The sequence below is a fragment of the Protopterus annectens genome, chromosome 12.part0, assembly GCF_019279795.1.
Source record: "Protopterus annectens isolate FY-2018-M chromosome 12.part0, PAN1.0, whole genome shotgun sequence".
Classification (NCBI taxonomy): domain Eukaryota; kingdom Metazoa; phylum Chordata; order Ceratodontiformes; family Protopteridae; genus Protopterus; species Protopterus annectens.
In genome coordinates, this window is record NC_056746.1 from 625,712,570 (window position 1) to 625,737,104 (window position 24,535).

Below are 24,535 nucleotides of genomic sequence, written 5' to 3' on the forward strand. Positions count from 1 at the left end.
GGGCTCCAAATCCTATAGGGAGATCAAAGGAGGAAGATAAGTAGGAATCCATGGAGAAAAAACCTCGGCCTCAGGTGGCAGGGAGGTTCTAGATGGGGTTGGAATACCTCTGGCCACCAAGAGTTGAAATCTAACTACATCAAGCTCCAAAGAGCTCCTGGTGGAATGAACAGACATCCCCAAGGGAGTTTCTGGATGAGCAATAAAAGGAATGAGCTGCTGACCAACAAAGGGGGTCAATTGATGGGGAATATTGAGTTCTGGGTATGGGTTTGACCTTCGGCACCGTACCTTGTGTTGGGGTGGAAGTGACCAGTTTTACAGGTGAAACTATTATTGGTGCAAGATGGTCTGAGGTACTGTGGAAGGTGTCGGCACTGTGGCAACTCAAGTCGGTTCCATGGAAATAGATGGCACTGTGGAAGGGGGTTGCAGACTCTGGTGCCGAGACTGTTGTCAGTGCCGATTTCAATTGTTTAGGCTTCAGTTCAGTGAAAACCTGGCCTCTGGACGATTTTGGTTCCTGAGAATGAGACGACGCTGGAACTGAGTGGCGCTTCTTTTTTAGGAAGTTTTGATACCTCCGCCTTAGACTAAGCCTCAGAAAAGGGAGTTTTTAACAACCCTTTTAAGATCAATTTGTTTTTACGCTCTGCCTGGGTCCAGGCACTAAAGCCCTTACAGAGCTCGCACAGAGGCTGGACTTGTAAGTGTGGCATGCCTAAACAATACACGCAGGAAAGATGCCCATCTGAGTTGGGCATCTTCCTGCCACATCTGTCACATTGGTTAAATCCTGTAGTACCTTTTTTCTTAGCCATTACCAGATAACTCAGGAAAAATGAACGTCCATTCACACGATCACACACATACACAATAACAGAGAAAAAACAGAGCAAGTGAAAGTTTTTTTTCAAAGCATACCAGCAATGGCAGCACAGGAAATACCCAGAAGGGCAAAGAGAAGGAAAAGGGAAAGAATACCAACAATGGTATTTAAGAGTTACCAAGGGTAAGAGGGAAGGGAGGGGCCTATACCAACTACGGTAAAGAAGAAATACCAAATAGGTAAAAAAAATATATAGATAAAGCAGCACTTACACACTAATTTTGTAATATGAAATAAAGTGACAAAAAATATCAAGAGGGTTGCTATAAAGGATAAAAAAATATTGAGAAATGTATAGAAAAATAAAACATTTATCTTGAGAGCATGGCCTGACATGTCGTGAATCTCTACGTGGCAAATGAAATCTGAAGGGAAAGGAAGAGAGTCACTATCGGTAACCTTAGCTCGAGAGTTTCTGGCTGGTGATAGCTTGTTACAATGGCTGAGTCAGTTCCAAGGACGGAACTGAGACCCCAACTGTCATGAATGAATGAAGACTGACAGCATCAGATCAACTGTTTATACTCGCATTTTATCCATCCATCTATCCTCAACCCCTTTTACCATTTTTGCACATGGGATTGTGGGGTGTCACTTCAACAGTGGCAATCATCTATAGCTAAAGTTTACACCACCCCGTGGCTACCCCTGCCATGGTTGTTCATCCACATCACACACTCGCACACACACTCACAACTAGATAATCTAAATTGTGCACTATTACAATTAACATATTAAAGTACTAAGGCTGCTGGGAAGGCAACTACTTGCATTCACTTCTCACAATTTCAAATTTAATTTATTTTCACTGAAATACTTGCCACTTCCCTTTTAAAAGCTAATTATACTGTACATTACACATACCACTCAAAACACACTGTTCAGGTTCTTTATTCTGACTAAAAGCACTTGCTATTGGAAAATAGTGACTACCTTTGCAAAATGAACCCTTGCACATTTTACTCAACATACTGGTTAAACCTCTCATGATCAACTGCTTGCACCTGTTTGCTGCTTGCTTCAGCTAGAGGCCAATGAAAAAACTACAATTTTTATGCTTTTGTGATTCTCCATGTTATTTTCACAGCTATTTGTGTAAAAATGTATTGCCTATAGCTTAAAGAATGGATATTAGTTTAGACAATCACATGTAGAAAACACGAGAAATTATCTTTTAATTATACATATATGATCAATACACTTTGCTTCCTTCCAGTCTTTCTCATCTTGTTACAGTGTAAAGCCTGGGTATGTTACATTTACAAAAAATACTTTCTTACTTGAATATCACTAGAGCATGCAGTAGTCACTGATAAAACTCCCCCACCTACATTTAAATATCTCTGACAGTTTACTTTACAGCCCTACTTTACAATATAATGTGGAATTTACATATTTTTTACCATTAGTAAGTAAAAAATGCTTTACTTACATTTACTTCTTCAGTCCCTTCAGTGTAGTTCTAAACATTAATGACATAGTAGGATTTATACTTTAGACTCCTTCCACCAATTTAACACAGTCAACGTACTTTCAGCCCTTTACATCCACTTTTTGCAGTCTTAGTTTACATGTCTACAATGTATATAATGTGAATGATACTTTGGCAGTTCTCCCACTTATTCAATAATTTCACATTACTGCTGGATGTCTTCCTGATCATCTTGACCTTCACTCACCAGTTACTGGTTCAAGTCCAATGTACTGCTGATTCTTATAGTCAGCTTCTATGTGTTTTTTCTATAACTCAAACATTTTCCTTGTGGGATAACAAAAAACGTTTCACTCGCAAAGTTTCTCAATGAGCTTTGTTACTGTCAAAAAATGAGAATCAGAGCTCCCTTTAGCTTACTGGTTCACTCTGTTGGCTATTTTTTTATTTTCTCCTTAGCCTGTTCTGTATCCAAGAATGTCTTTGGTCTTCCAGGAAAACTACATAAACTATGTTCACGTTTGCCTGGTGTACAGTGAATGATCATATTCTACAAACTTTCTGGTGTCCCCAATTTGTAATATGTTTCTATTCTGCTACAGTTTTGCTAGGTGCAGCTCACTGCCAGATTTGCAACACATACAATATCCCTCTCGATTAACATATTTTAGTGTATGGCACAAGTTCAATTACTTGTTCATTTAAACAATTAAAACAATATATTTCTTACAACTATGATTGAGGGATACAACACACTCAGAAATGCAAGTTTAAAAAAAACTGAGTCTCAAAATGATGCAAAACTGGCAAACAGTAAGACACTGGAAAGGACTAAAGGGACAAGCAGTTTACTGGACCTATTTCAGCCATGCAGCAATGCAAGAATATACTTGTACCTGACACCATTTAGATTATGCACAAAGACATAGATCAGTGACTTTTTTAAAAACATTTTCAGCAGACCAATCCTTCCAGTTAACATTGATTTAAGTGCATTCTTTTTTTTTTCCAAACACCTGTATTGAATTATCACTTGTGACATAGGCAAATTTACATTCATATAAAAGTAATCAAACTATATTAACATAAAAAGAAGTTGTGTACTCACTGTAACATTTCATCTGCGTTGCCAGTTTTCATTTATCCTTTACCACTGGGACACGGTTCCGATCCTCAGAACTGGCTTGGTAGTGACATAGCTCTTGCCAGCCAAAACTCTCGAGCTAAGACTCTACCCACAATACCCCTCTCCACATTACCTCAGATTGAGTTTGCAGCTACACAGAAATACAAAGGAATTTGTAAACAGAATTGAAGAAGCCACATCCAAGGTTAAACCTGATAAAGTTACTAGGACAAGCGTCTGGATCCTCCAGAAACTCCACAATCAGGGGATGGAGGATGAGGTGCAAAAGATAAATGAAGATCAACAACACATTGGAAAGTTATGGTGAGTACATAACTTCTTTATCTGATGTGTCAATCTTCATTTATCCTTTACCATTAGGACAGCGTCCCCAGCTACTTTAGATCCTGGGTGGTCTTATGGAAGGTTATTCCTGAGAACCATACAGCCGAAAGATACTCCTCCCCTGAAGACCATATCCAATTTGTAATGAGTGATAAAGGTATGCGGAGTAGCCAAGGTTGCTGCTGCGTATATTTCATCCATAGATGCCTTGGAATGGAAAACAGCAGAAGTGGCTATTGATCTAGTGGAGTGCACACTCACTGATGCTGGTAACTTTGGATTTTTTTTATTGTAAATTAATGTAATACAGTCTCTTAGCCATTTTGATAGGGTAACTTCATTTTCCCAGAGATGGCGTGGAGAAAGTTACAAATAACTGGTCCAATTTTCTAGATTCTTTAGTTCTGTTGAGGTAGAAACATAACTGTCTGTGAACATCCAGCAAATGTAAGCAATATGCAGTTTTGTTGGAAAAATTAGGAAAGAAAATGGGTAGGCCATGCATAAACTCTGTGGCGCATGCGATAACTGCGTAACACTGTTGTGCAAATAACTGTAGCAGTAGTTTCTGAGACCACCTTAGGGAGAAAGGATGGATTGGACCTTAGTTTAACCCTATCCTTATGAAAAACCAAATATGGGGGTTTTGAAGATAATGCGTATATCTCAGAAATTCTTCCGGCAGAGGTAACAGCTACCAGGAAAAATAGTTTACCATGAAAGAAACTTTTAAGTGACATGTAGCTGCCAATTCAAAGGGAGGAAGCACCAAAGACTACAATACCAAGGTCAAATCCCAAGGACATAGAGGGTCTTTAAATGGAGGTTTTAACCGCAAAGACCCTTTTATGAACACTTTATATAATCTATGGGAAATTAGCGAATGGTCTTCGAAGCCATTGTGGAAATTAGAAACAGCAGCTAGCTGGACACTGATAGTGGAAGCAGAAGCTCCCTGATCAAAAAACATACTTAAAAACCGGTGGAGAAAAAAGGATAAGACCATTATTGTGTGCCCAAAGAGAAAATCTCTTTCATTTGCTTAGGTACAGTTTCTTGCTGGAAGGTCTATGGGAAGCCAGTAGAATTTTTTGGACTGGGTAAGACAGATTCTTCTGCCTGGCAACTAATGGAATTGAAGGAGCCAAGCTGTAAGCTTGAGGTTCTGAAGACTGGGGTGCAACTGTCCTTGTGGATGAGAGAGAAGATCCAGAACTGGGTGCAGAATCCAAGGATGGTGAATTAGATGAGGCCACAGAAAGGAGAACCAGACTTGCAGAAGCCAGAAGGGCACAATGAGAATCACCCTTGCTTCTCAACCTGCTGGCTTTAAGAAGACAGGAATCAGAGGGAAGGGGGGTTATAGAGTAGACCCAAGGGCCAATCGTGAAGGACAACATCTCTCGGGGACTGCCCCCCTGAGGGGGGATTAGTGCAAAATTGCTGCTGCACTTGTTGTTTTGGGGTGATGGAAAGAGGTCGCAGCAAGGATGGCTCTAGCAGTGGAAAATCTCCTTCACTACTCTGGGATTGAGAGATACTCGTGAGGCAGGAGAATACATCTGCTCAGTCTGTCCACTATCACATTTATGCTCCCTGGGATGTGACCATTGCCACACTCTTGAGAGCTTCAAAGTTAAGATCTGGTTACACCCTGTTTGTTGATGAAGCATACCACTGACATGTTGTCTGACTGAATTGCAACTGGTCCTAGAGGACAGACTGAAAGGCTTGTAATGCTAACAGCAATGTCCTCAATTTCAGAACACTGATATGTAGGTTGGCCTCTATGGCCTCTAAGTGCCTTGGACTGTTCTTCCCAGATAATGCCCACCCACCCCCTCTGGGAGGTATCTGTGGTCACTATGGCCTTGAGTTGAGGAGGGACAAAGGGGCAGCCTAAAATAATTTCCTCAGATTCCATCCACCAGGATAAGTCCTTCTTGTAATGAGTGGTAATAAGAATTGGGTATGTCACTGGATGTGTTAAGATGGACCACTGGGATGCTAGAAGTCATTGTAGCAGCCGCATGTGAAATCTTGCTAGTAGAACTCAGGTAATGGCTGCTGCTGCCATGGACCCTAAAGCTCGTTGGAAAGAATGGCCTGTACTTGGGGTTTTATCTTCTGTAGCCTGTGTAGAGGAATGTAAGCTACACAAGAGATGGTATTCAAACAAGCACCTATGAACTCCAGATCTTGAGTGGGACTAAGCTGAGATTTTGAGTGATTCGCAATAATGCCCAGACAGGCGAACAGGTATAAGATGAAATCTGTTGCTTGAAGCAGTAAATGCCTGGTGAGGGTGGTGATGAGCCAGTCATCTAGATAAGGAAACACTGGGAATCTGTGATGTCTCAAGTGAGCTGTCACTGCTGTCAAACACTTGGTGAACACCCTGTGGGGGGGGGGGGGGGGTGAGACCAACAACCTGAAGTGAAAATAACTGGAGGAACCTTCTGGAGAATTTGTCCATCTTTACATGGTAATACACATCCTGAAGGTCTATAGAGCACATGCAATCGCTTTCCTCTAGAAAGGGAAGTATACACTGAACCATACCATCCGGAATTTTGTTTGCTGAATAAACTTGTTCAGATGGCCGAGATCTAATATTGGTCTCAAGTCCCTTGTCTTGTCTGGCACCAAAAAGAACCTTGAGTAATATCCAGAGCCTATCTGGTCTGGTGGGATTTCTATGATGACACATTTTTTCTAGCAGCTTTAGAATCTCTAAGGCTGCTTGATCCCCCTGACTGGGTGGACATCAGGGAGGCTTTGCTTTGATATCGGAAAAAGAGTGAAGGGAATATGGAAACCTCTGGCAATGATGATCTGCACCCACGCATCTGCAGTTGTCACCAGGCTATTGAATGCAGTGAAAATCTTCCCCCAGCTGCTTCCAGAGGTAAGCAATCATGATCCCTTTCAGGACTGCTGACAGGATTGTCCAGAGAAAGAATCTCTAGTCACCTTTGCTGAGGGGTCGGCGTCTTTCATTAGTGCACCCCTCTCTGCCCTGAGGGGTCCTGAAAGGGCCCTTGGGATTTTTTTGAACCACAACTTCCTGCTCCTCTGATTCTTAGAGTAGGACCATTGGGGAGCAGAAAAATGTATGCCCACTGCAAAGAGGGTCTTTCCATCTTTTTTCACACATGGTTATAGTTTCTTTGACTTTGGGGCAGAATAAGGAGGAACCGTCAAAAGGAGCATTGACAAAAGTAGACTTAAATGGCTTCGCAAACTCACACAAGCGCAGCCAGGCATGATGTCTTATGGCAACGCCAGAACCCGCTTGCCCTCATCATCCCTTCAGCTGCATGCGCAATGAGCCTCATGGATGAGTTGGAAATATCAATTTCAGGGTGGCTTGCTGGGAGGCTGCTTTATCCTAGACCTCTTCAGACACAGCTCCTGCTAATGTATCTGAAAGCTCCTTGATCAGATTCCTCTGGAGCCTAGTAAATTGTGCCATAAAATTCAAGACCCATCAATAAAGCATACAACCTCTTTCTGAATCTGTCCATAACCCCGGACTCTCAATTAGGGGGATAAACAGTGGAACTCTCTTCAGTTAGCTCCTTTTTGGTGGCCACAACCACCACCATTAGCATCTACTGCTAACCACTTTGCCCAATTCTGGTAGTCCTCTGGAGCAGATAGTATTTTGTCAGGTCTCCGGGAATTGGCTCTACTGAATCTGGAGCCTTCCAACCCCACTGTTCAATCAGCTTAATAAGACTGTCAGCAGCAGAGGTCACCCAAGAAGTAGATGGGCGAGCACCAAACATCTGCAAGTTCACCAGCTTGAAGAACAACAAAATAGAAAACGGAACTGGAAGCTCAATAAATCAAATGCGGACTTCCGAATAAATAAATGGTCTGATTTAATAGTTTAAGCGCTTTCGGAAGGTCCCGTGCCCTTCCTTCCTCAGAATTAACAGACAAAAAATTCAAACAGGATTGCAAGCAACAGCTCTTATTTAAAAACATAATTAATGAACCAACTAGTTAAGCAGACTAATTAAACAATTAAACTAATAAAAACCCTATGGTGCTTACTAATATCACATCTAACTATCTTACTACACATAATAAATATAAAATATAAAACGTGTTATACAATGCATTGAATTCGTTTTCACATTCATTTTTAAATTGATTCAATGTATGTGTTTCTTACGTTTTATAACACCCATTTTGAAACATGCATTTTAAAATGACATGAACAGTTCTAATGTTCTTTTCAATAATTTGATGTTAAAATACTTGTCAAATAAGAATGTTAAATTCTAGTGGCAAGTAAGTATAAACATTCAGTCAGAATCAACTTGCACCACTCTTTAAATGATGCTAAATTAAATTAAACAAATGTTGTTATTGAAAACCATTTTCATGGCACAGTCAACTAAAACTATCTTTTTAAAGCCAGTTTCTTTAAAATGCAGGCTATAGATGTTTGTTCATTTAAGCCTGGTAAATCACTGGCTGCGGTCCTTATCTGCCAAAATAATTCTTCCATCTCAAGGTGGATTTGCCATGGACCTATATATGGAGTAACATCTACTTGCTGCAATACTGTAAACCTAAATTTATGTGTCGGATGTTCAATAATGTGACAAGCTAAAGCGTTAGATTCGTCTCTCTTACTCATAGCGTAGGAATGTTCATAAATACGTTGTTTGAGCTTACGCTCAGTCTTTCCTATGTAGAAAGCATGACAATCTGAGCAAGTTGCTACGTAAACAATCGCCTTAGTGTTGCAATTAAATTTACCTCTGACTTTGTATTCAATGTCATAGGTTCATAGGTTCATAGGTTCATACTAGGCTATCTGCCCGAGGGCATTTACAAGCCTAGCCCATAGTTTTGTGGCTTACGCCACCCCTTTAGTATGGGGAACTATACCCATTATTTTGCTGTGCCTCTGTCGAGCAGTGACACTGAGGTAATCCCTGGGGTATATCTGCGATCTCCCATCCATTGGTCAAGATTTCTCTTGAACAAGGCCAGCGAGGTGCTCTGCCTCACATGTACCGGGATTTTGTTCCACAGCATAGGGAGTCTTTGGGTGATGAATCTATCCCTCCAGCACGTCCTATTAATAGCCGTGTCGAGGTTTAAGTCTCCCGCCCTTGTGGCTCTGATGGGTCTAGATTTTTTGAGGTGAAGCATATTCATCAAATCTGGGTTTGACATGGCCTTGTATGTTAGGCAAAGGTCACCTCTGAGCAAGCGGTAAGCGACTGAATAGAGCTGGAGTTCTTTCAGTCGGGCAGCATAGGATAGATTTTTGAGACCCTTTATCCTTTTGGTGAGGAACTTTTGTGGCCTCTCCAGCTGCTGCAAGTGTCGGGTCAGATACATTCCGAATGGGGCATTGTACTCAATCATTGGTCTGATGAGTGATGAGTAAAGGGAGACTATGACCTCCCTTGATCTAGATGAGAATCCCTTCATGATAAGGTGGGCAATGTAGAAGGTCTTCCTAACTACTTTAGCTACATGGGTGTTGAATGACAGACTACTATCAACCTGGGTCCCCAGGTCCCTGATAACTTCTTCTGTGCTCAATGGATTGCCACCTATTTGGTAGCTAGGGGTAACCTTGTTTTTCCCGAAGGGTATGACTATGCATTTTTTGGCATTTAACTTTAGGCCGTGGCCCTGGCACCAGTTATCCGTTTCTGTGAGACCCTTCTGAAGGATATCTGTGTCAGATGTGTTTTCTACTATGGCCCAGTTTGCAGTCATCTGCAAACTTTGTCAGCCATAACCCTCCTGTGTTTGCTTGTACTTCGGAAAAGTAGATGCCAAACAAGAGTGGGCCCAGGACTGAGCCCTGTGGGACACCACTTGTGACAGGCTTTGAGTCTGACATGGCGCCAGCAACTCTGACCCTGTGGGTTCTGTCACTCAGCCAGTTTGCAACCCATCTTGTGATGTATGGGTTAACATTTAAGCTGATGAGTTTTTCAATGATGCCCGAGTGGGGTATTGTATCGAAGGCCTTAGCCAGATCGAGGTAGGCTGTATGGACTGCCTTTCCCTCATCAATGGCTTTGGTGACTGTTTCGAAAAAGTCAACCAAGTTTAAAAGGCATGATCTGCCTTTGACAAAGCCAAACTGGGTTGGATCCAAAGTCTGCAAATTCCCTATGTCTTTATTTATGAGGTCCATTATGATCCTCTCCATGGCTTTGCAGATAAGGCTTGTCAAGCTAATGGGGCGGTAATTTCCAGGGTCGGTGGAGGCACCACCTTTGTGAAGTGGGACCACAGTTGCAGTGCGCCACTCCCTGGGTGCGTATCCAGAGGTAAGACTTTGATTAAACAGCTGTCCTAGCTGTGGGTTTAATTCCTCATTGAGTTCGTGGAGCACACAGCTGGGGACACCATCAGGTCCCATGGATGCTGTGTTTTTGCTTTGGAGAGAGCAGTTCTCACTTGGGCGCTGGAGATGTTTGGGGGCTGCAATCATTTGGTATAGATATCTCTCCTTTTGGGGAGGGGAGAAGTTTGCACTGAACCTGTCAGCCAGTATGTTGGCAATGTCTGTAGGATCAGTAATCTTCACATCATTTTGAACTAGTTCTGAGCATATCTGGGAGTTTCCTCCTAGGTTTCTAACATAGCTAAAGAAGGCCTTATGATTGTCTTTTGAGTCTTTAGCTATTTTTCTCTCAAATTTGCTTTGGATGATTTTATGAGAGCTCTTAGTTTTTACTTATAGTGATCAAGGGTGTCTTACCTTTTAAGGATTTTGCTCTATCTTGTAGTAGCTTCCTCCTTTTGTTGTAGAGTTTGTTTATGGCTGGGGTCCACCAGACTGACGCTTGCCTTTGGTACAAAGAGTCTTTGTTTTGCTTGGGATTGCCTTATCCATGCAGTCCTGCAGGTGCTGGTAGAAGGCATTTGTAAGTGATTCAGCGGCTTGAGTACTGTTTTCCACTGCTCGGGGCCTTAAAGAGATCACACTAGTCTTTAGAAGTGTGAAGTCGGCTTTTGAGAAGTTCTTTACTGTGGTCTTTTTATTTCCGATGGGGTGGGATGAGGACCTCCAGCGAGATTAGTTTGTGATCTGATCTCACCAGTGAGGGGTATACTTCGGTGTTGAACATTGTGCTCCCATGTTCGTGATGATGAGATCAAGTATGTTATCTCCTCTTGTGGGAATGGTGACTAGTTGTTCCATGGCATTTGAGTTTATGAATTCCAGGAACTTTTGGGCTAGGGTGTTTGGGCTTGAGTAGTGTTCCCAGTCTATATTTGGGTAATTGAAGTCACCTAGTATGATGGTGTTTGGTGATACATTTATCCCTCTAGTGTTTTCAGGAAGGCCATGTGAGGTTCCTGAGTTTGTGAGGGTGGCCTGTAACATGCTACAATTTGCAGAGCAGTCTTGCCTCACGGTTAATTGCACCTGGATGGTCTCCGATGCATCATGCGTTGCCACCAGTCTTGAGGTGTGGGTGTCCTTGATGAATATGGATACCCCTCCTTTCTTGGTATTTTCCTGATTTTGGGGCCGGAACGCATGATATGAGGTAAAACCTGATAGCTGGGGTGCTCTCAGGAGCCTTGAACCAGGTTTCTGTCACAGCACAGACATCGATGTTCTCCATACTGAGAAGGGCCTCGAGTGCGTGCATTTTGAGATTTAGACTTCTGGCATTGAGCAGCATTACCCTTAGTTTTTTCCTTTTTGTGTTCTAGGGTGGTAGGTTTAGAATTTGAGCCTTGCCTAAAAAGGCACTATGGGGTGGCAAGAGCCTTTGCCAATATCCGGAATCCCAGGGGTGACAGGTGCAAGCCGTCCCTCATGGCAGCGTGGCTTGTCCAGCATGTCATCCCAGGCAGACAGATACTGGATCCCCTTTGAATGACACCAGTGTTTAAGCCAATTGTTAAAGCTGATCATCTTATCTCTGTATTGTGGCATCATTCTTGGTGAAGGTAGGATACTGCTCAAGGTCAGGGTCATACCTGCCTGGGCTACATAATCAGAGAGCTCCTCAATGTCTCTTTTCATGTAGTCCAAGGAGGTGCGCCTCAGGTCGTTTACACCAGCGTGGACAATGACTGAGTCATAATTGTACCTGCTGTTGAGAGACCTGAGTGCTTGCGTTATGTGGCGGATTCTAGCGCCCGACAGACAGCTTACTGTGACCTTCTCCTTACTCAGTCTGGTGAGCGGGACGTCAGTGTGTCTGACTATGGAGTCACCAATGACTAGTGTGTCTGGCATTGTGTTTGGCCTTAAGGGCTGTGACTGTTTGACACTCTGACTGTGAGGTCTATGTGTTGCAGGTGTTGTGTTCTGAGGTGGTGGTTGTTTGGGTGTCTGCTTTGGTGGCCTCTGCTGTTTTGGTAGATTTTGATCAGAGCCTCAGTATGTCTTTGTGTGTTTATGTGTATGATTTGAGGTTGTAATGGTACTATGTGAGACTGGGTCTATAGTGTGTGTGGTAACCTTCTCCTCCTGACTGGTCTTGCCAGTCCTATGTTGAGAGAGCTCAGCCTCCAGTTTGGCCGTATAGTTGCATCTCTCGCATGTATTTGTGTTTTGTGGGAGGAGGAGAGGGTTGTCTGTGTACATGAGGCAATTGTAACATTGCCTCAATATTCCCAGGTTCACCAGCTGAGCAGGAGAGGACACTAGCAACTGATCCCTCGACATGCTAGAAGGATAGACAAAAACTTTAAAAAAGATTCCGGGGGATGTGGGTGACCGAGAAATGGGGGGTTGCCTTTTTTGGGGTGCTATCTATAAGAGTGCCGTATCAAGGTTATTGTTATTGATTCTTACGGAATGTCCTTCTTTGATAAATGCACACTGTCTGCAAAACCCACATTTTACCATACCCAAATTATGTGTACGCCCCCTGGGTTTTCCAGCCTCTAATAAGGTTTTAAGATTGACTGCCCTTCTAAATGTAGTAGCTGGGGGACCTTCAAATTTCTCTTGTAGATTTCGGTCACGTGATATTATAACCCAATTCTTACATAAGATGTCCCTAATGAATCGATGGTCAATAGAAAAGGAACATAAAAACCTTAAATTGGACTGGGATCTACTCTGGGCTAAATTCTTGTTTTGTTCTCCATCCCTTAGGCCATCATCAGGGTGGAACTGTAATTCAGTGTTTAATATGGGGCTAAAGTGCCCCATGTTCCTTTTCTGTACCACTTCCTCCATAATCTCCACCACCATCTTGCACGGGTAACCTCTGTTGTGAAACATACTAGAGAGATTTGCACATTCAGCCAGGAAATCTTCATTCTCAGAAACCATCCTAGCCGCCCGCACCATTTGCCCTTTTACTACGGCTTTCTTTTGATGGTGCGGGTGACAGCTGGAATAGTGAAGAAAACCGTTAGTGTATGTGGGTTTCCTATAAATGGTGCTTTTGAATCTCAAATTCTGCTCATCTTTGTGTAACAAAATATCCAAAAAATTAATGCTGGAATGATGGAATTCGTAAGTAAATTCTAAAAAGTTTGTCAAATTAGAGATGGAAACAATGAAAGAAGGAATGTCTTCGGAAGGCCCTTGCCATAAAAAGAACATGTCGTCCTGGTACCTAGTGTACCAGGCGACATGCCTTTTGAAGTCAGGGTCATGGAACAAAAGGGACTTCTCCCATTGTGCCACGACACAATTGGCATACGCCCCCCCACAAGGCGAGCCCATCGCCACACCAGACGTCTGTAAATACGTGCGCCCTTCAAACTTAAAAAAATTATGTGTGAGAATTTGCTCAAGAAGTATTTCTACTGTACTAATGGTGATATCATTAACCTTTCTCTCAAAGAGGAATTCCCTAATCCACTCTAAGCCCGTGTTGTGGGGAATGACCGTGTACAGATCTTTTACGTCCACTGTAAGGAGAACAAATTGAGGATTGAATGGAATTGTATTAATTTCCCTCAAGAAACTCCAAGAGTCCTTGCAGATGTGCTTTTCACTAGCTATTAATGGTTTGAGTACATTATCTACATATTTAGCTGCAGCACTCAAAATAGACCCTCTTCCATCAATTATCGGCCTAAAAGGTGGATCCGACACTGATTTATGGATTTTGGGCACCCCAAACAAAAATGGCAACTTGGGTGACAAAATGGTTAAATACGTGTGTAAGTCAATATCAATGGAATTTTCTAATAATAAATCATCCAAAATACCTTTGACTTTGCTGTACGCTATGTTAATTTCATTGATACTGACTTCCTGGTATGGTCCTAGTGCTAGGTGCATTAACATTTTGTTGACATAAACATATTGGTCCATGAAGACAAGTCCATTCCCCTTGTCAGGTTTCATGACCCTGATGTTACAATCTTTCAGGATCTTAATAAGATCCCTTTGTTGTGTTGAAATGTTAAATTTACCCCTATTGTTATTATTTTGCTTCGATGCCAAGTGTCTCAAATCCAACTCACAGGCCATTTCAAAAACTTTAAGCCTGTCTATGAGTGGTGGGTTAAACACACTAGCTATCCTAAAATTGTTAAGAAGGGTGGGCATATCACCTAAGGTGGCTCTCAGGTTTAACTTACGTACAAACAATTTGACGTCTATTATTGTTTTTACTAAATCAAAATGTGTGTCAGGAACAAAACTCAGTCCCTTGGAGAAGAAATTACAGATACTTTGATCGATTTTGAAGGAGGTAAAATTATATATTTTAAAATCTCCTTCTATGCTTTCTACGATATGTAATGTGTTGGAGCATTGCTCTATCTCCGCCTTTGGTTCCGTTTGTTCCTCGAAACATTCTGATTGGTATTGGACCTCAAGTTTCTCTGATGAGAGTTCTGTCCTTGCCGAAAACCCTGAGCATTTTGAACCTCATTCGAATTTTGATTATGTATTTGTCCATTGTTGTTTACTACCTCCTCGTAATCATTGTTCTCGTTAGGTTGAACATAATTGTTGAAACCTTGGTCCTCCAACATGTCCTGATGAAGGTCACCTTGGAGGGGTTGTAAGGATGCACCACCGAGGGGTAGGGGCTCGACATTGCTGACATGATGACCTCTTTCAATTATATTATTGTTTCCTTTAATACCATATTTTGTTTGAGTAACCAAAGGTGGATTAGGATAAGCTGTGAAGTTGGCATATTGGAATAAGTCTCTCTTGATCTTCTTTTGTTTGTTAATTAACAGTTTGTCCATAGTGGCTTCTATACTGGAAAAAATTCTTGTATAATTGTACCTATATATCTGGGAAAATCCTGGTTTTCCTTGATATCCAGCTGTAATTTCTCTAAGTCAAGCTGGTATTCATGAATTTGATCTAAATAATATGCTATAAGCATTTGCATGAAGTCAAACCCCTGTTGATCAAACAAGTCTAGTAGTTTGCTGTGTAGATTGGAACCCTTGATAAGTCCTACTGGGAACCTCCATTGCCGTAGCCCTTTTGGAACGATCTTTTTGGCTAAACATTCCTCCAAATAGGCTACTTCCAATTGGAGTTTTTTGCACTTGAACAGCTTATAATCTAACTCGTTAATAAAAGTTGTAATGTCACTATGATTACTTTCAGGTTGCTGCTGCACTTCTGCGACATTAGTGCTGCTCTTTGCAAAAAAGTTTTTTCTTTGTAAAAAGTTACTGATCGAGGGAGTAAGTTGCCGTTCAAGCTGTGCTGTCCTTTCAGCTTGAACGCCCCTCTCAGAAGATGACTCCACTTGCCTTTGCCCAGCCGGTATACTATAGGATTGTGAAGAAATGTTAGAAAGTTGTAAAGGAATGTTGCCAGCCTGGACAGTCCTAGCGGGATTGGTTCCGACTACGATAGGTTCAACTAGAAGGGAAGAAACATCCGATAAAGTATTCTGCCCTTCAGTACGTTGTTCTCGTGATGTGACTGCATTAGTTTTATTGAATGCGTTGTCAAAATGGTCAAACCGCTGTGTTAGCCGGTCTATCCGGCCCATAATTAGTTGGATAAGGGTGGTTAAATTGCCGTCGGCGTTCGCCTCCACGACTTCGTTATTTGGAATCTTGAGTACGCTGCTGCCTGACTCACTGGACCCGGCATTCTGTGTGAATAACGGTGGTGAGTTTAGCTCCATGGTTCCGTTTCCGTCAGCCATAGAAAACTAGGGAACCCGAAAAGACTTAAACAAACTGAAGAACAACAAAATAGAAAACGGAACTGGAAGCTCAATAAATCAAATGCGGACTTCCGAATAAATAAAAGGTCTGATTTAATAGTTTAAGCGCTTTCGGAAGGTCCCGTGCCCTTCCTTCCTCAGAATTAACAGACAAAAAATTCAAACAGGATTGCAAGCAACAGCTCTTATTTAAAAGCATAATTAATGAACCAACTAGTTAAGCAGACTAATTAAACTAATAAAAGCAACCCTATGGTGCTTACTAATATCACGTCTAACTATCTTACTACACATAATAAATATAAAATATAAAACGTGTTATACAATGCATTGAATTCGTTTTCACATTCATTTTTAAATTGATTCAATGTATGTGTTTCTTACGTTTTATAACACCCATTTTGAAACATGCATTTTAAAATGACATGAACAGTTCTAATGTTCTTTTCAATAATTTGATGTTAAAATACTTGTCAAATAAGAATGTTAAATTCTAGTGGCAAGTAAGTATAAACATTCAGTCAGAATCAACTTGCACCACTCTTTAAATGATGCTAAATTAAATTAAATAAATGTTGTTATTGAAAACCATTTTCATGGCACAGTCAACTAAAACTATCTTTTTAAAGCCAGTTTCTTTAAAATGCAGGCTATAGATGTTTGTTCATTTAAGCCTGGTAAATCACTGGCTGCGGTCCTTATCTCCGGGAATTGGCTCTACTGAATCTGGAGCCTTCCAACCCCACTGTTCAATCAGCTTAATAAGACTGTCAGCAGCAGAGGTCACCCAAGAAGTAGATGGGCGAGCACCAAACATCTGCAAGTTCACCAGCTTCTCAGAGGTAGGTTCTTTGGGCTTCCAGTTACCCCTCTCTTTCAGAATTCTCTAGAATGTCTACAAAGGAGATGTCTTCTGGTGGTGACCGAGGTGGAACCTTCCCCATCATCGAGGTCCATGTCTTCCATGACCGATTCCTCGGGGGAATCTAAGAGTTTCTTCTTACATGTCTTTTTCTGGGGAGGTTCCTCAGTGGGGATCCCCGAGGAGGACTTGGAAGAAGAAGGGCCCTGTGCAAGCGTATCTTGCAGTCTTGGTGCCTGCTGTCTGGACATGGAGGTTGGCGGGCAAGAAGGAGTCATGGGATAAAATTCCAACACAGAAGGGGCCAGCTGAGAGCCTGTAGAGGCCAAAGCCCTCTCCATGACCTGGAAGGCAGGCCCACCCAAAGAAGGGTGGGAGCCCAGAACTGAGAAGGACAACCTCGGAACCAAAGTCACACCCCGCTCTGAGATACCCACCTCCGAAGCAGGCGCCAAGGAACAGCCCAAGTCTGCTGAGGATCCGGAGAGTCAAGGACAACTCCGAATAAAAAACTGGAGCCGATCTGAAACACTCGGACCCGATAGCGGAGCTATGGTTCCGGGAGTCAATCAGTTTTGAAGGAACCGAAGGTGTCAAGGCAGATCCTGAAACTGAAGGGTAAAGGCTGTCAGCACCACAGCAGTTGGAACCAGAGGGATCAGAGTTGGAAGCTCTAACCCCTCAGAGAAGGAAGATTTGATGGAGTCCTGAGAGAAAACACCCCAACTCCAGAAGGGAGAGGGGTCCGGGAGGAGGCAGAAAGACCCCTGGCCCCTAAGAGCTGATCCATCAAACTCACAATGTCAACTTTGGTAAGACTCCTGAAGAATGGACAAAGAAACCTGAGGGGGATTCTGATCTTTCAAGAAAGTGACTAGGGAGCTGTCCCATAAAAGGGTCAAAAGAGAGTGAATACCTTGTCCTGGCAGTGAAAATTATGTCTGATTGTGGCACCGATGGGGTTTTCAATGTCTCTGGAAGTGTAGCAGGAGAAATAGGTACCAACAGGTAAACTGAAGGTGTTGATACCGAAGAGACCGGCACTGAGGTTTGTGGTGCTGTAGAAGATGGTGCTGAGGATGTTTTCAGTTCCAAAAGCTTCTGAACCATAGTCTTCAGTTCTGCTGAAGTGGTGGGAGTGGAAGGCTTATGCTTTTTCGCCACTGGTACCAAATGAAACATCAGAATTGAGTGACTTTTCTTGGTTCCACTGTCAGATTTAGAGGGAGACATCCTGGATAAGGTCTCCTCAAAATAGGACTTAATTAGCCCTGTTAACAGCAATTTATTTCTATGTTCTACCAAGGCCCAGTTGCTGAAGGCCTGGCAGATAGTACAGTCCTGATCTAGATGAGCTGGGCATAAACAATATACACAGGAAGAATGCCCATCGGAATTGGGCATCTTGCAACCACAATCCTGGCACTATTTAGGTTAAACTGTGAAAACACAAGAAAATTTCACTTAGCTGCGACAGAAAAGGGCTGACACGTCTTGCAACAAGAGCGGCAAACGAGAGCAGAGGTAATATGGAGAGGGGTATTGTGGGTAGAGTCTTAGCTCAAGAGTTTTTGGCTGAGGATTGGAACCGTGTCCCAATGGTAAAGGATAAATGAAAACTGACATCATCATATCAAACATTATACTTCAGATTCATTGCTATATATCATACAACCTAAGCAATATTACATAAATTATTCAATTCTTGCTTTTTTTTTTTGTAACAAACATATTCATTAAACCATCACTTACTACAGAGGCAATCATACATTTATAGAGATGAAAATAAACCACACCAACACAATCCTAGTCACAAGTATTTTATATCACAAACCATACTGACACACACCCAGTTTAAAACATTATACACCACTTATATTCTACCCAATCTTTCTCACTGAAACATTACAAAGCTCATTTAAGTCCTGTTGCCTTTTAGGCCTAATTTCTCCCTTGTATGTACTGTTCCCACAATTCTCATTTTTTTCCTATGTAGTTTTCTCCTACCCTTTTCTAAGCATCTCAATTCCAGTTGTTTATCTCTGTTACTGTATTCACTTCTTCCAGTTCTTTTCTGTTATATTTATGACACACCCTCTCTTCACTTTGTCTTATGAACTGTATTTTGCAATATGAATAATAACTAAACAAGAGAAGGGTTACCACCTGTCCCTATATTTTACAGGACAGTACATGCAGAAAAATAGTAGCTCACAAAGGAATGTGAGTGCTTATGGCAGAATTAGCTATGTGGTTTTGATAACAAAGATTTATTTTCTTAGTCTGGTTGTTTCCATATACTTTTCTTAGCCTGACTGTCAAAGATATGGAATGTCTGGGGTCACCTTTAAACAGTTATTTTTTAAGGTTCTACTTGCACATTTTTGCATTGCTATCTAAGATCCTTTGAGTTTTGCTGCCTGCCAAAGCAAAATTCCTAAAATAAAGAAAATGATGAAGATGTAGAGTTGCAGCTGTTATAAAACAGACACCAACTATACAGCTATGGCTTTGTAATCAGTTATTTGTCTGTGTTAAACCCTCCTGCAAGATGGTGGTGTCTTGGGAAATCTATAATAACTCCAAATTTTCAGTCACTTGACCTGGTCTTGGCTAGTAGCCAGCAACATACTTAATCATTGCCACTCGCTCTAAATGGCAAGTGCCCACACTTCAACTAGCCAAATCCTACTGAATAATCCAGCACTCCTACTACCTGACTCTACTGAACTACATAAACTTACCATAATCCTAACCCTACAACTCCCACCCTAACCCTAACCATAGCACTCCCGTACCTAAACATAAAGACCACATCCCACCCTAAACTAGCTCCCTATTCCTAAATTCTTCTCCCATTCCCTAAACTTACAGTTCCAAATTACTTCCAATCCGTAAACTCCCTTCGGCTCCCAGAATCTAAAGCTGCCCCCTCCCTAAACCTGAATCCTCCTCCTAATTTTCCTCCACAAAGGTGTCGCCTCAACGGATCATGGAAACTATCGCCCCATGAGCCTGACTAGCTTGGTCTGCAAAGCTATGGAAAGGATCATCATGGACCTCATAAATAAAGATATTGGGGACCTACAGACACTGGATCCTACCCAGTTCGGCTTTAAGGGCAGATCCTGCCTCTTAAACCTGGTCAATTTCTTTGAAACAGTCACCAAGGCCATTGACGAGGGGAAGGTGCTCCACACAGCCTACCTGGACCTCGCAAAAGCCTTCGATACAATACCCCACTCGGGCATTATAGATAAGCTCACCAGCTTAAATATAAACCCCTATGTCACTAGATGGGTTGCAAACTGGCTGAAGGACAGAACCCACATGGTTAGAATTGCTGGAGCCATGTCAGACTCCAAACCAGTTACAAGTGGCGTCCCACAAGGCTCAGTCCTGGGACCTCTCTTGTTCCGTATATATTTCTTGGAGGTACAGGCCAACACGGAAGGACTATGGCTGACCAAGTTCGCGGATGACTGCAAACTGGGCGCCATAATCAACTCTCCAGCCGACACAAGCATCCTCCAAAAGAGCCTCATAGAAACAGACAACTGGTGCCAGAGCCATGGCCTCAAGCTAAATGCCAAAAAGTATATAGTCATCCCCTTTGGCAAAAACAAAGTGCCCACAAATTACCACATAGGTGGTAATCCATTAAGTACAGAAGAAGTAATTAGGGACCTGGGGACCCAAGTTGATAGCAATCTCTCATTTGACAAGCACGTGGCCAAAGTGGTTAGAAAAACATTTTATATAGCCCACCTAATCATGAAGGGATTCACATCTAGATCAGGAGAGGTCATCGTGCCTCTTTACTCATCCCTCATCAGGCCCATAATTGAGTACAATGCCCTTTTGGGATGTACCTTACCAGACACCTGCAGCAACTGGAAAGACCCCAAAAGTACCTCACCAAGAGGATCAAAGGGCTCAAACAGATGCCATATGCTGCCCGTTAAAGAAACTCCAGCTCTACTCAGTGGCATACCGCCTACTCAGAGGCGATCTGTGCCTGACGTATAAAGCCATGTCCAACCCGGAATTAATGGACATGCTGCACCTCAGAAAATCCAAATCCCATCGAGCTACGCGCTCGAGAGACTTGAACCTCAGCACTGAAATAAATAGGACATGCTGGAGGGACAGATTCATAACCCAGAGGCTCCCTTCACTCTGGAATAAAATCCCAGTCCAGGTTAGGCAGAGTCCCTCACTGACTCTCTTCAAGAGGTATCTTGATGAATTGGATGGGAGATCGTAGGTTTACCCCGGGTATCACTTCTGTGTCACTGTTAGACACAGGCACAGTATACTAACCTCGAAAAAGGGCATAGCAAAATTAATTTAAAATGGGTGGCGAAAGCCAAACACACTCTGGCTAGGCTTATAAATGCCCTAGGGCAGACAGCCTAGTATGAACCTATGAACCTGATTGCTGCATAAAACCCAGACATGTACTCCCACCACCTCCTACTCCCTCCCCACAGCTGCTGCACTAACCTTGACTGAACTCAGTTACTGTGTTAGGGTGAGATGTTGCAGACGCACTCTGTCCTATGGCTGCCACACCTCATTCAAACATTTAGTTGCCTTTGTACATGAATGGTCGGTCATGGGAGCTACAAGAGTCCTGAGTCAAGGTCTACAAAATAGCAGTATCTGAGTACCTGGAACTCAGGAACTTGTAGTAAACCTGCACTTATTTAGGACTTGAACACTAAACTGTTACCATGCAACACTGTTGCTACTGCCATTGGATCACTACATGTTGAGATTTCCATTTAGATCCTTATCCTTTCAGCTAGGAAACCACCAGTATGGTGAATAAGGTCAAATTACAAACAGACAAATAGAAACAGTCTCCTGTTTAAGCACTGTTCGAATCACAGAAGTGAAAGGATGACATTAATTTTCATTTGGACTTGAACCCAAGACCTCCAGCATAAAGTGACACTATCACTGGGCTAACATGAACCTCTGGACAAATAGTTCAAATAAATATGCCTGTCACTGTTTGAAAAAAGTGATTTACTATCAGCATGCCCAGGAGCCTTCAACACTTTTAGTGATTATCTGATTATGAATGCTCACAACAATGTTTGCTAACACAAGGCATCTATCTTTACATCTCTGCCTTGTTTCTGAGAAGGGAAAAAACTGCAAAATATCCTTACAATCTAAAGGAAAGCAAACTTTCTGTAATATCTGATTTCCTCTCACTCTGAGGCAGACTCAAGAAATATCACAACATTTTGAGACATGAGATGCAAGGGGATGGCTTAGGCATTTAGCTGGCAATCAGAAAATAACAAGCTAATTCAGCAGATGCATGTCATGTGCAAAATTCAGGACGGAGATGTTTAGTAAACAATGTTTTTAAAATATCCACCATCTTCTTGCATGGAAGCTAACTTCAGAAGCATCAAACATTTTGTAAGACGTAAGAAAATGGATTTGGTGTGCATCTGTCCAGATCAGAAAGCAGCAAGTTAATTCAGATAGAAAACATAAGGCTATACTGACTTTTCCTGTTTTTTTTTAAGTATAGGAAGGGGGCTAGAGAGCTAGAGGAAACTGAAGAGGAACATGTAAGCAAAAGGCCTTTTGCCTATATCTATATGATCACAGGAGGTTACTAGCCTAACAAGCCCTAGAGCCTTTTTCAGCATAGCCATTCATGTCCCAGTTTCCCAATTATCAATGCCCACTGGCTAGAATGGCTTTGATATATTGGTTTACATTTGTGCCTTAGGGCATCTATAAACTGCTCCTGTCCATAAGGGCCCCAAGCTACAAGCCAGGGATGAATTTAAGATTTCCCATCCATTGGTCCAAATGTGCTTGAATAAGCTTAGGGAAAAGCTCTGTTTCCCAAGAATGGGAAGTCTGTTCCAATGAAGAGCTGATCTCTAAGACACATACCTATCCCTCCAAAATGTTTTGTTTATGTCACAGATGAGGTTTAGATCCTTAGATGGGGTATTTTTAGTGCTGTATGTTTTGCAAATGTACAGCAGATCCATCAGGGCTGGATTGCAGACTGCCTTATAGGTTAGGCATAGATCACCCCTCAGTAGTCTTTAGGGACTGGATTTTTAAGCCATGGGACATATTATTTAAACCTTGTATTCCTTTAATAACGGACCTTTGTGGTTACTCCAGATATTGCAAACCCCTAGTCAGGTACATGACAAAGGGTGCATTGCACTTGATTATTGGTCTAATGAGGGCTGAGTATAGCGGCATTATGATCTCCTTAAATCTGAATGCCATGCCCTTACTTACAAGCTGGACCACAGAGAAAACTTTTCTCACTACCATGAACACATGGTGATCAAAGTTCAGGTTACTGTCTTCCAGAGTTCAAAATTCCCTTACAACTGGGTCTATTCTTAGGCGAGTGTTATCAATGTTGTAATTTGCAGGGTTATTCATCTTTCCAAAGGATACAATTATGCATTTTTTTTTTGCACTAAGTTAAAGTTAAAAGCCACAGTTCTGACACCAGTTTGTCTGTGTTATAGACCTTCCTGGAGGATATCTACATCTTTGGGGGAATTCAGTGATTGCACCCAGCTTGAAGTCATCATCAAATCCGGCCAGCCAAAGGCTTTGTACCACAGTGCTGCTTAAAACAAATTCTAGCTCATGCACTTTGTAGAAATCTCGAGTCTAAAGTAGAGATCTTTAACCGTGAAAGCATGAAGGATAATCTAAGGATAAAAATCAGAGTTTACCAATAAATGTGACATGAATGAAAAGTATGGGGCTCTGTTTTCAAACTTTACTATTTTTTAAACAGTTGTTCTTGAGAAGCCTCATGTTCAGCTAGTCTTTCTTTCATTTCATCCTCTGATTTCTGCAGTTTTATCAGCTCACCTGAGTACCTACTTAAGTTTATTGTATTTTTCCATGCTTTTTGCCATATGGCTTTATGTATTCCTCCAGTGTCTCACTTATTTTAAACTTCTCTGAGTATATTTGATTTAGTTTTCTTTTACATTACTGGAAACCATCTTCTGTACTAAAAGTGAATTATGAAGTGCTTTTCTGCTTTACAGCAGTAAAGTTCTTCCTAACTACAGCTTCTTCTTCTACTCCTTTTCTGGTTGATTTGCTCTTATTTTCTCCAAATTTCTCTCCTGGCATACAGTCAATGTAATTAATAGCCAAACTGGTGACCTTTACTGGCTATTTTAACAATTTCTTGGTTTTCACACTGGGAGAGCTCTAACTGCCCTGCTGCACCATATGCCAACTTGGAAGTCGAACTGACTCCACTAATCAGTCCAGAGCCCCCTTTATGCTGCTGGAAGCCCTGATCACCTTTAAACTCTGCAATGGTCTCACACTTTGTTGCTTGCATTAAAGCCCATGGATCTTTTAATGGGACATCTAACTCTTGTAGTTTTATTAAGGATATGTTATTTCAAATTAGTTCTACTAGGCCCTAATTTCTATACATCATGTTGTGAGTCCTCAGACTCTGAAACCTGCCCTGACTGCCTCAGACTAAAACACAAGGATACAAGGTATACCCCTAGGTTTAATGGCAGTGAAAGAAAATGCTACAAGCAATCTGTAAAGTGGGTAGCCTACTAATCATCCAGTCTTAAACGAATGAGAGTTCATCTCAGTGATTTTAGCTTGCCAATGTTCAATACAATGACCATTGCTTCCCACAAATAATTACTGCCAGTGCTGTTTCTTTTTGCTCCCCACAGGTGATATGCTGTGTGGGAGCTTT

General features: G+C 42.0%; 1 protein-coding gene across 1 annotated transcript in view; it reads right to left on the reverse strand.

Moving 5' to 3' along the window:
• VPS35L (VPS35 endosomal protein sorting factor like) overlaps positions 1–24,535 on the reverse strand; it is a gene marked incomplete in the record, with an annotated part of 3,288,436 nt that overhangs the window by 1,286,517 nt on the left and 1,977,384 nt on the right.